The following is a 10,578-nucleotide window of genomic DNA, read 5'->3' on the forward strand; positions in this document are numbered from 1 at the left end:
TAATAATATGTAACATTATTGTAATAAACTTAATTACAAGTTAGAATCTGATTATTATATTATTCTCATTATTAATATTGATATCAGTATTATTAATTTAATATATAGTATATATATATATATGAGATTTGATAAGTATAAATTATTATATCGATATGATTATTGTTACTCTCAATATTATTATTAAAATGGATATTAATATTATTATTCATAGTATTAATATTATTATAATATATTATATATTTTATATAGATATAAAAACTGAAACATGTAACTTGATATTACTAGTATTATTATTATGTATTATCATTAAGAATCATTATTATTGTTATATAACTAAAAAGTTATGATTATCAAAAAAAAAATTTGTTAAACATAAATATTAATATAAGAATGATGGAAATTATAATTTTAATTATTATTGTTATTATTAATATTATCTTTATAGATATTATTACAATTAATATCATTAATATTATTATTATTATTAGTATTAGTATAGTTATATTTATATAAAAATAATAATAAATAAATACAAACTATTATCATTTAATTATTATTAGTATCATTTTTATTTATTAATATATATAATTATTATCAGTATTTATCATTGATAATAATATTATTATTATAATTATTATTAGTTAGAATTATTATTAATATATCTATTAATTAATAATATTATTTATAATTTATATAAAAAAAATATGAATATATTATCTTTTACTTTCTGCCTTTTAATTTTTGTTTCTTCTGTTTGTAATTGTCGACCTCAATCAATCTATATTATTTGTCATCTGCAAATCACAAGGCAATAATACATTTTGTTTTAGAAAACCATCGTATCTCTCTGTTCTTGTTCTTTTTGGCCAAAAATTGAATTCAAACACAACTTGAAAATCCATTAATGCAGAGTGGTTAGGAATGATCCAATTAAACTAACTGTAAGTTTTCATGCTCCAATTCTTCCTATTAAATTCGAATTTCGAAGTCAAAGTTTATTTATAAAAAGTCAACTAAATTGTTCATCTTAAAATTCGAATTCCGTTTGATGTTTCAGATTCAATTGTGTATTTAAAAAGTTTCCAGTAATCATTTACAGCATATTTCATGTTTTAATTATAACCTAAAACCATCTAAAATTTAAAATCTAATTTAGAGTTTTAGTGTTCTTGGTTCAAATATTCAAAAACTAGAATTCGAACTCAATTATAAAAAGTAATAATGTAGTGTTGTTAGGAATCTCGTGCTAAAACTTTCTGCAAAGTCTCAAATCCCAATTCCTAATAACAAACCCAAATTATGGAGTCAAAGTTTAAAATTTAAAAAGTCAACTTTTGTTCTTCAATCAAATTCGAAATTGTTTTAATGTTTCTGTTAAAATTGATGATTCGGAAGGATTATATAAACAATTTAGAATTTAGTTCGTGTAGAAATCTTTGTCTAAAACGAACTCGATAGTGAAAACAATAAAAAAAAAATTCCTTTCATAGCCTCGTCGAACATCTTTTTATATTTTTTTTTTCCTTTCTCTTTTCATACCTATTAATTGATATAACAATTATTAATTATTTTTCGTTTCAATGTTACACCAAATAACAATTAAAGTCAGAACTTGATTTGGATCAATTCATTTACGCTGTGAGAAGAAGAAGTAAAAGGATTACAGTGGAATATGGTTTAAATATATTTAGGTTGGGGATAATATCAGAAAAACGCACATGGACGGATGGTTAAGCATGAGTACGGGTATACGAGAGGTCGCGGGTTCGAGTCTCACCAGGGATTTTTTTTTTTAGACAAGTTTTGAAAGGGTATACATCATTACTTTTATAGTTCTATTATCATTATTAATATTAATTATTATGATTATCATTATTATTATTGTTAGGATTATTATTATTAGCTAATAATGTTATTATATGATTATAAGTCTTATTATGATTATTATCATTTCATTATTATAATTATTATTATCATTTTTATTATTATTATTATTATTATGATTGTTATTATTATTGTTATTATTATTATTACTAGTGTTATAGTTATTAGTATTATTATTTTTACTAATAAAAGTAATAGTTACCAATTATGATTATTATCGTAATTATAATTACAATGATGATATTATTATTGTTATTACTAAAAATTATTATCATTACTAGTATTATTATTAAGTAGTATTAGTATTATTAATATGATTAATATTGATACAAGTATTATTATGATTATGAGTATTATTACTAGTGTCATTATGAAAATAAAACAATTTATTATAATATTCATTAATATTAGTATTAATATCAATTTTAGTAATATTATTATTATTATTAACAAAAATATTATTAATATGAATATCATTAGTAGTAATGTTATTATCGATATAATTAAATACACCTTTTATTTATATTAAATATTATTATCTATATAAAAATATACTTATAAGTATATTACACATAAGTATAAATTAATTGGATTAACAACCTTTATATAACTATCCATATATTAACAACATAGGTATGAAAGAAATCTTCTGCTGTGCATTTGCTCATTTTAGAGATTTTACTTAGAGTCATTCATGACATATTTCAAAAGACGTTGCATTCGAGTCGTTGAGTTCATCAAGATTATTATTAAGTCAATTATAGTTGGATATATTATGAAATGGTATGCATGCCGTCAACTTTCGATGTAATAAAAGTTTGTCTTTTAAAAACGAATACAATGTTTGTAAAATGTATCATATAGAGGTCAAGTACCTCGTGATGTAATCAAATGTAATGTATTCGTCCAGGTGGATTAGGACGGGTCATGAAAGCTGAGTATTATGAAAAATGGTTTAGTACATGAGATAGGTGTACTGTATTTAAATCTTGTGGTCTATCAAAATGATGAATTTTATTTTTTACGATAAACTTATGAACTCACCAACCTTTTAGTTGACACTTGAAAGCATGTTTATTCTCAGGTATGAAAGAAATCTTCCGCTGTGCATTTGCTCATCTTAGAGATATTACTTGGAGTCATTCGTGACATATTTCAAAAGACGTTGCATTCGAGTTGTTGAGTTCAACAAGATTATTATTAAGTCATTGATAGTTTGATATAATATGAGATGGTATGCATACCTGTTAACTTTCGATGTAATGAAAGTTTGTCTTTTAAAAACGAATGCAATGTTTGTAGAATGTATCATTTAGAGGTCAAATACCTCGCAATGGAATCATTTGTTATTGTATCCATCTTTATGGATTAGGAGGGGTCGTCTCACTTTCAAGAGTCGGTTGTGTTAAATGTTACTGTATGTATGGAAGTTGTTGTTGTTGTTGTTGTTGTTGTTGTTGTTGTTGTTGTGATTGTGAAAAGAATCGTTGTTGGTTAATAGGAAATTGTTGTTGTGAATAATATGTATTCATGTTTTGATATTGTAATTGTTGTTGAAATGGTAGTGGTTGTGATGAAACAAATTGTTGTTGTTGAGAAAAACTAGTTTGGCTTTGTGATGACCCGCCCAAATCCACTTGAACGAATACATCATTCGTTGATTTCATAGTGAGATTTTGACCTCTATATGATACGTTTTGTAAACATTGCATTCTTTTAAAAAGGCACACCATAAATGAATATATAAATCCAAGGTTTTTGACGTCTGATGATTTCTACGTATAGACAATCACCGTATTTAATAGTTTACAATACTACATCTGTTGACAATGGAGTCAAAATAAGATACATGGTGATGATTTTGTGAATGCAAAGTTTTCTTGAATAAAGCATGTAGTGACCCGAAATTTTCCATGATTATATATTAAATGAAATTGATATTTACATGATTAAATGTTTCCAACATGTTAAACAATCAAACTTTTTAAGACTTAATTATTTGAAATGAGTTTCATGCAAACAATTGACCACCCAGTTTGCCTGCTGATTCATGAACGTCATAACTTGTGATAATTATATAATCGTTTTATTTTTTTTATGATGTAAGTTTTTATTTTATATATATATATATATATATATATATATATATATATATATATATATATATATATATATAAGAAGAAATACAATTAAATCAAAGATGTACAAGTAAAACACTATTTGCTAGAGTAAAACACTATTTACTACAGTAAAACGCTATTTGCTACAGTAAAACACTATTTGCTACAGTAAACACAATTTACTCGTATTCAATCCGTATTAGTACTCGTACAATACCCACCCTCTAGACGTATATACTATTGGTATATACACTTCAATGATCAGCTCTTAGCAGCCTTAATGAGTCACCTAAACATGTGGGAACCATCATTTGGCAACTAGCATGAAATATCTAACAAAAATACAAACTAATGGAACCTTATATTCAAGGGTAGGATCACGTTTTTCTTCACCAACCATAACACTTTCATTTTTCAACTTTCATGCATCAAACTTATCTCTCTCTTGTTCTCTCTTGATGTTCTAAGTGTTCTTCATCACCTTCATTAAAATCTAGCTCAATCTAGCTCATAAATCCTAACCTAGATCAACTTACAAAACAACTACTCAAGAACACACCAAAAACACTTTCAAGTTTACTAGCTCATATATATATGATATGCTAACTTAATGATTTAAAATCTGGAAACACGATGAACACTGTAAAACCGGACATACGCCGTCGTAGTAAAACCGGGGGCTGTTTTGGGTTAGAAAAATAAAAACTGTCTTAATCTTTGAATTGGAAGTTTGTTTTATGGAAAAATGATATTTCATATAAACATGATACTATATCCAAAAATTATGGTTAAACTCAAAGTGGAAGCATGTTTTTCAAAATGGTCATCAAGATGTCGTTCTTTCGACGGAAATGACTATCTCTTTAGTAAATGACTTGTAACCTGTATTTCCGACTATAAACTTATACTTTTCTGCTTAGTTTCATAAATTATAGTTCATTATGAAACCTTAGCAACTTGAATCACTCAAAAAGGATTTAAAACGAAGAAATTATGGGTAAAACAAAATTGGAAAATTTTACTTGTTGTAGCTACGAAAATTTTACAACAAATCTACACTAATCATATCCTAGCTAACTTATATTGTATTATACATGTATTCTAATATATATTATGTAATCTTGGGATACCATAGACACGTATACAATATTTTGACATATCATATCGACCCATCTATATATATTATTTGGAACAACCATAGACACTCTATATGCTGTAATGTTCGAGTTCGCTATACAGGGTAGAGGTTGATTCCAAAAATATATATACTTTGAGTTGTGATCTAGCCTGAGACATGTATACACTGGGTCGTGGATTGATTCAAGATAATATATATTGATTTATTTCTGTACATCTAACTATGGACAACTAGTTGTAGGTTACTAACGAGGACTGCTAACTTAACAAACTTAAATCATAAAAATGTAATAAAAAATGTTGTGAATATATTTCAATCATACTTTGATATATATGTACACATTTGTATAGGTTCGTGAATCGACCAGTGGCCAAGTCTTATTTTCAAAGAAGGAAAAATCTGTGAAAGTGAGTTATAGTCCCATTTTTAAAATCTAATATTTCTGGGATGAGAATACATGCAGTTTTATAAATGTTTTATGAAATAGACACAAGTAATTGAAACTACATTCTATGGTTGGATTATCTAAATCGAATATGCCCCTTTTAGCTTGGTAACCTAAGAATTAGGAAACAGTACCCCTAATTGACGCGAATCCTAAAGATAGATCTATGGGCCTAACAAACCCCATCCGAGGTTCGAATGCTTTAGTACTTCAATTTTTATACAGACGAGAGGATTCTGTTATACAGACGAGAGGATTCTGTTTTGGGGATATTCTATATGCAACTTGTTAATGTCGGTTACCAGGTGTTCATCATATGAATGATTTTACCTTAATGCAGACGAGAGGATTCTGCTTGAGGATTATGCTTATAAAATGAAATCTTGTGGTCTATTATTATTACAATTTGATATATATATATATAGATTAAACCTACAACTCACCAACATTTTGTTGACGTTTTAAGCATGTTTATTCTCAGGTGAATATTAAGAGCTTCCGCTGTTGCATGCTAAATTAAAGACAAGAATTGGAGTCAGCATGCTTGTATAATATTGTTTAAAAACTGCATTCGAAGACTTAAGTTATTGTGTAATATTATTGTAAACTATTATGTAATGGTCGAGTGAAAACGCTATACTTTAGATTATTATTATTTGATAATTTTCGTAATGTTTTAAACCTTTATCAATAAAATAAAGGTTATGGTTTGTTTTAAAAACGAATGCAGTCTTTGAAAAACGTCTCATATAGAGGTCAAAACCTCGCAACGAAACCAATTAATATGAAATGTTTATAATTGATATGAACGGGACATTTCAAAGCATGTATGACTCCATGCACATAGCTTGTATAACGTATAAGCAAACAGCGAAAGACTTCTAGGAACATGAGAATAAGCATGCTTAAAAGTGTCAACACAAAGGTTGGTGAGTTCATAGTTTTAATGTTGCGCATAATCTGTATATAAAGGTGGATCACAAGATTTTAGTTGTTTCATTCAGAAACGTTTATCAAAATATTCTACGAAATTGAGCACCCTGGTAACTAAACTTTAACGTTATAATAAGTACCCCTGTTTTAACATACATGCAACCAACATGTACAATACACGCAAACCAACGTGTGCTAAACTCAAATAGCATACGTCTATTTTATAGTTCAGGCTAGGGTTTCTATACCTGGAATAGACGGTGATGTCAAGCCCTATGGATCCATATATAACTACTCGCACCCACCAGTTCTTATAACCAGCAGTTACTAGTTACCAAAGCTAAGGGATTTTCGGTTCAAACTCGGTGTAGAATTTAATATTTACTTGTATCCATTGCGTTTAAAATAAAGTGCATGTATTCTCAGCCCAAAAATATAGATTGCAAAAGCAATTTAAAAAGGGAGCAAATGAAACTCACCTTAGCAGCACATTATGTCATTCACCGAAATGTGATCGAAACTCGGAATGCAAAATAACCGTAGATCTCAACCTAGAGAACATATGTTGGTCAATACATGTCTAACAAGCTAGGTTAGGTCATAGTGTATCACAATCCTAATGCTCGAGATCGACATACAAAAGTTATCAAAAGTTATTTCAAAAAGTCAACCTGACTCAATAGTGACTTTTAAAATCTATAGTTTGAATGATCATGGCAATCGAAAAAAGTTTAACATTTCACATGGTTTCCCAATACTTGTATAATTATACTATACTTTTATAAAGCTTTAAAATATGATAAAACAGTCAACTTGACCATTGTTCAACAAAACAAGACATGCCTTATTTAAGAATTCATTTACTCGGCTGGTAACATTTAAAAATCCACTTTATCAATCTTATAAACAAGTAGTTTAAATATTAATTGCAGATTCAAAAGCAATTCCAATTAACGTTAATCATAATTCAGTTGCCCATATCTTTTAATTTGTTCATCGAAATTACGCGATTTCTAAATGAAAAGTTATTGATTTTTCGTCAGCTTTCCAATAACATGCATATCATATACCTTATATCAGTAGTATATGTATTAAATTCGTGATTCATCATAAAACTATCTAACGACGAAATTTAGCATACAAGCATGTATAAACATATATACTCGAGCACTAGACATGGATACACTATTAATATATAAAAGATAAGATATGAATGCTCACATATCAATATTGTGATTCAATATTGTAGGAAAGTACGTAGACGCAACGGAGATGATAAACACTAGTTTGACTCACGAGCAATACTCCCGAACTATACCCATAACCTCCATTGATATAACCCATAATTTCCTTAGCTCTATCCCGCTCGAAAAACCCGTTTTGAAAACATGCGAGCAGAACCTCGTCATAGTATTTTATGTATAATACTAATAATAATAATATTACTAATACTAATATTAATAAGATTAATAATATTATTAATCTTTAATAATAATAATATAAATAATATATAATATAAAGATAAACAACAGAGGGAGTAATTATATCAGTGTATGTGTGTGTGTTCTCGAGCCAAAATGTCGAATTTATATATGTGTCCAGGAATCTCACCCCATGCGATCGCATGGGTTTCATGCCCATTTGCCATGCGATCTCATGGCCAGCTAGTACGCACCCAATATGTTTTGTTTTCTTGTTTGTCAACATAGGTTTCACTGTAGCAAAATAGCGTTCACTGTAGCAATAGTGTTTTACTGTAGCAAATAGTATTTAATGTAGCAAAGTCGTTTTTTACTGTAGCAAATAGTGTTTTACTGTAGCAAGTCATTTTTACTGTAGCAAAGCCTGTTTTTACTGCAGCAAATAGTGATTTTCGAAAACACTGTAGCAAAATGATTTTTACTGTAGCAAATAGTTATTTTCGAAAACACTGTAGCTTTTCGGGTACTGTAGCAATTCGAAAATACTGTAGTAAATTAGTGTTTTACTTGTTCATCTTAAACGTTTTAGTTGACTTATCTAAATATCAATCGAATCAATAAACGAATGTTACTATCGTTTACTAAATAACTTGAAATTATATATATGTATATATCTTTATTTAATATACATAAATCAGTTTTTAAATACACATTGCAAGTTATTTATGAATAATTAATATCCCAACTTATTGTATATATATATATATATATATATATATATCTATTTACAAATAGATGTTCGTGAATCGTCGGTCAATAGTCAAAGGTTAACTGAAAATATAACATTAATTCAAAAAGTTTGAGAATCAATATTACAGACTTTGCTTATCGTGTCGGAAACATATAAAGATTAAGTTTAAATTTGGTCGAAAATTTTCGGGTCGTCACAGGCTTGGACACGAATTGCTAGCATGGTTCGATGATGAATGATTAGGTGACAGAATTGGATTGTTTAACATATGGTTGAAGAAATCGTTGTTATTTAGTTGAGACATTTGTTTGAATTGATTGAATGAAAGATTGAGAGTGTATGATATTGAGTGTGTGATTTTGTTTGTGTAAGGTGATATATATATATATATATATATATATATATATATATATATATATATATATATATATATATATATATATAAAATATATATATGTATATATATATACCCGTCCTAATCCACCTAAATGAAGTCATCAACATCTGGTCCCATTGCAAGGTATTGACCTCTAAATGATACACGGTGATGACTTTGAATGCAACGTCTTTCAAAAATATGTCATGAAAGACTCCATGTTGTAAGATCCTGTTTACCCAGAAGGTTGGTACGCCGTCCGAATTGGCGGGACGCCGTCCCTTTGTGAAGGGCTGGACGCCGTCCAGTTATCTGGACGCCGTCCAGATTAACTGGCGGGCCAGCTGTCTTGCTTTTAGACATTACAAATGGGTATTTTGGTAATTTCACTTTGTGGACGAAATAAAGGCCCTGGATCAGTTTTGGAGCACCATTTACTCCATCTCCAACAACCACATCTCTTCCAATTCAATTTAAAGAGAGAAAAGGGTTTCTAGAGTGAGAGAGCTCAAATCAAGGAAGAAGAAGGTCGAATCGGGTTAAAGCGCGAGTTCTAAAGTTGTTCATCTAGTCCCTAGCTACATTTTGATTGTAGTGGTAAGTCTTAAACTTGATTTCCTTGTTTTAATTGTTTAAGGGCTAGGGTTTGGGCTAGTAATGAACATAAAACCCAAATTGTTAGTGTTTTGTGGGTCTTTGTGTAAGTTTAGGTCATGAGGACTCAAAGGTGACTAACCTAGGGTTTTGAAATGTTAAATTATGTATATGGGTCTTAAATGATAGTAAATCACTAGCATACTTAGAGTTTAAAGTGAATGGGTGTATTTGGGTATGATAGTGACCCAAATGAGTATGTTAACCTTGAAATGGGTCAAATGTCCTAGATGACCTATGTGGGTTAATGGGTGCGAAAGTGTGATAACCTTGTGTTAAAAGGTGTATTAAGACCATAATCAAATTGTTAGTAAGGGTTTGACAAAATCCCGACCTAGGGTTAGAATGAATGGTGCAAATGGGTCACGTTTTCACTATGGGCCAAATGGCACTTGTATGATGAATAACTTGGTTGACCAACTTGAATGAATGATTGATATATGTGCATAATGTAATAGGTACGTTACCTTGAAGTTGTGAGCTTGATTTATCAATTCATCGAAGGCGTAAGGTGAGTGGAATAATTATGCGTGTACGTATATAATGTATTTATTTGTGTAGTATGAATGTGGTATTTTCGCGGTGTTTAAGACACCACATTCTACGTAACGAGTGGTATTGTCGCGGTGTTTAAGACACCACTCGTTGATTTGATTGACATGTGGAATAGTCGCGGTGTTTAAGACAACACATTGTCATGGGAGTGGAATTGTCGCGGTGTTCAAGACACCACTCATTTGGTTTGATTGACATGTAGAATTGTCGTGGTGTTCAAGACACCACATTGTCATGGGGGTGAAATTGTCGCGGTGTTCAAGACATCACCCGGGGGATTAGTGATTACGCGGTGTTT

Source organism: Rutidosis leptorrhynchoides, chromosome 6 (genome assembly GCF_046630445.1).
Source record: "Rutidosis leptorrhynchoides isolate AG116_Rl617_1_P2 chromosome 6, CSIRO_AGI_Rlap_v1, whole genome shotgun sequence".
NCBI lineage: Eukaryota > Viridiplantae > Streptophyta > Magnoliopsida > Asterales > Asteraceae > Rutidosis > Rutidosis leptorrhynchoides.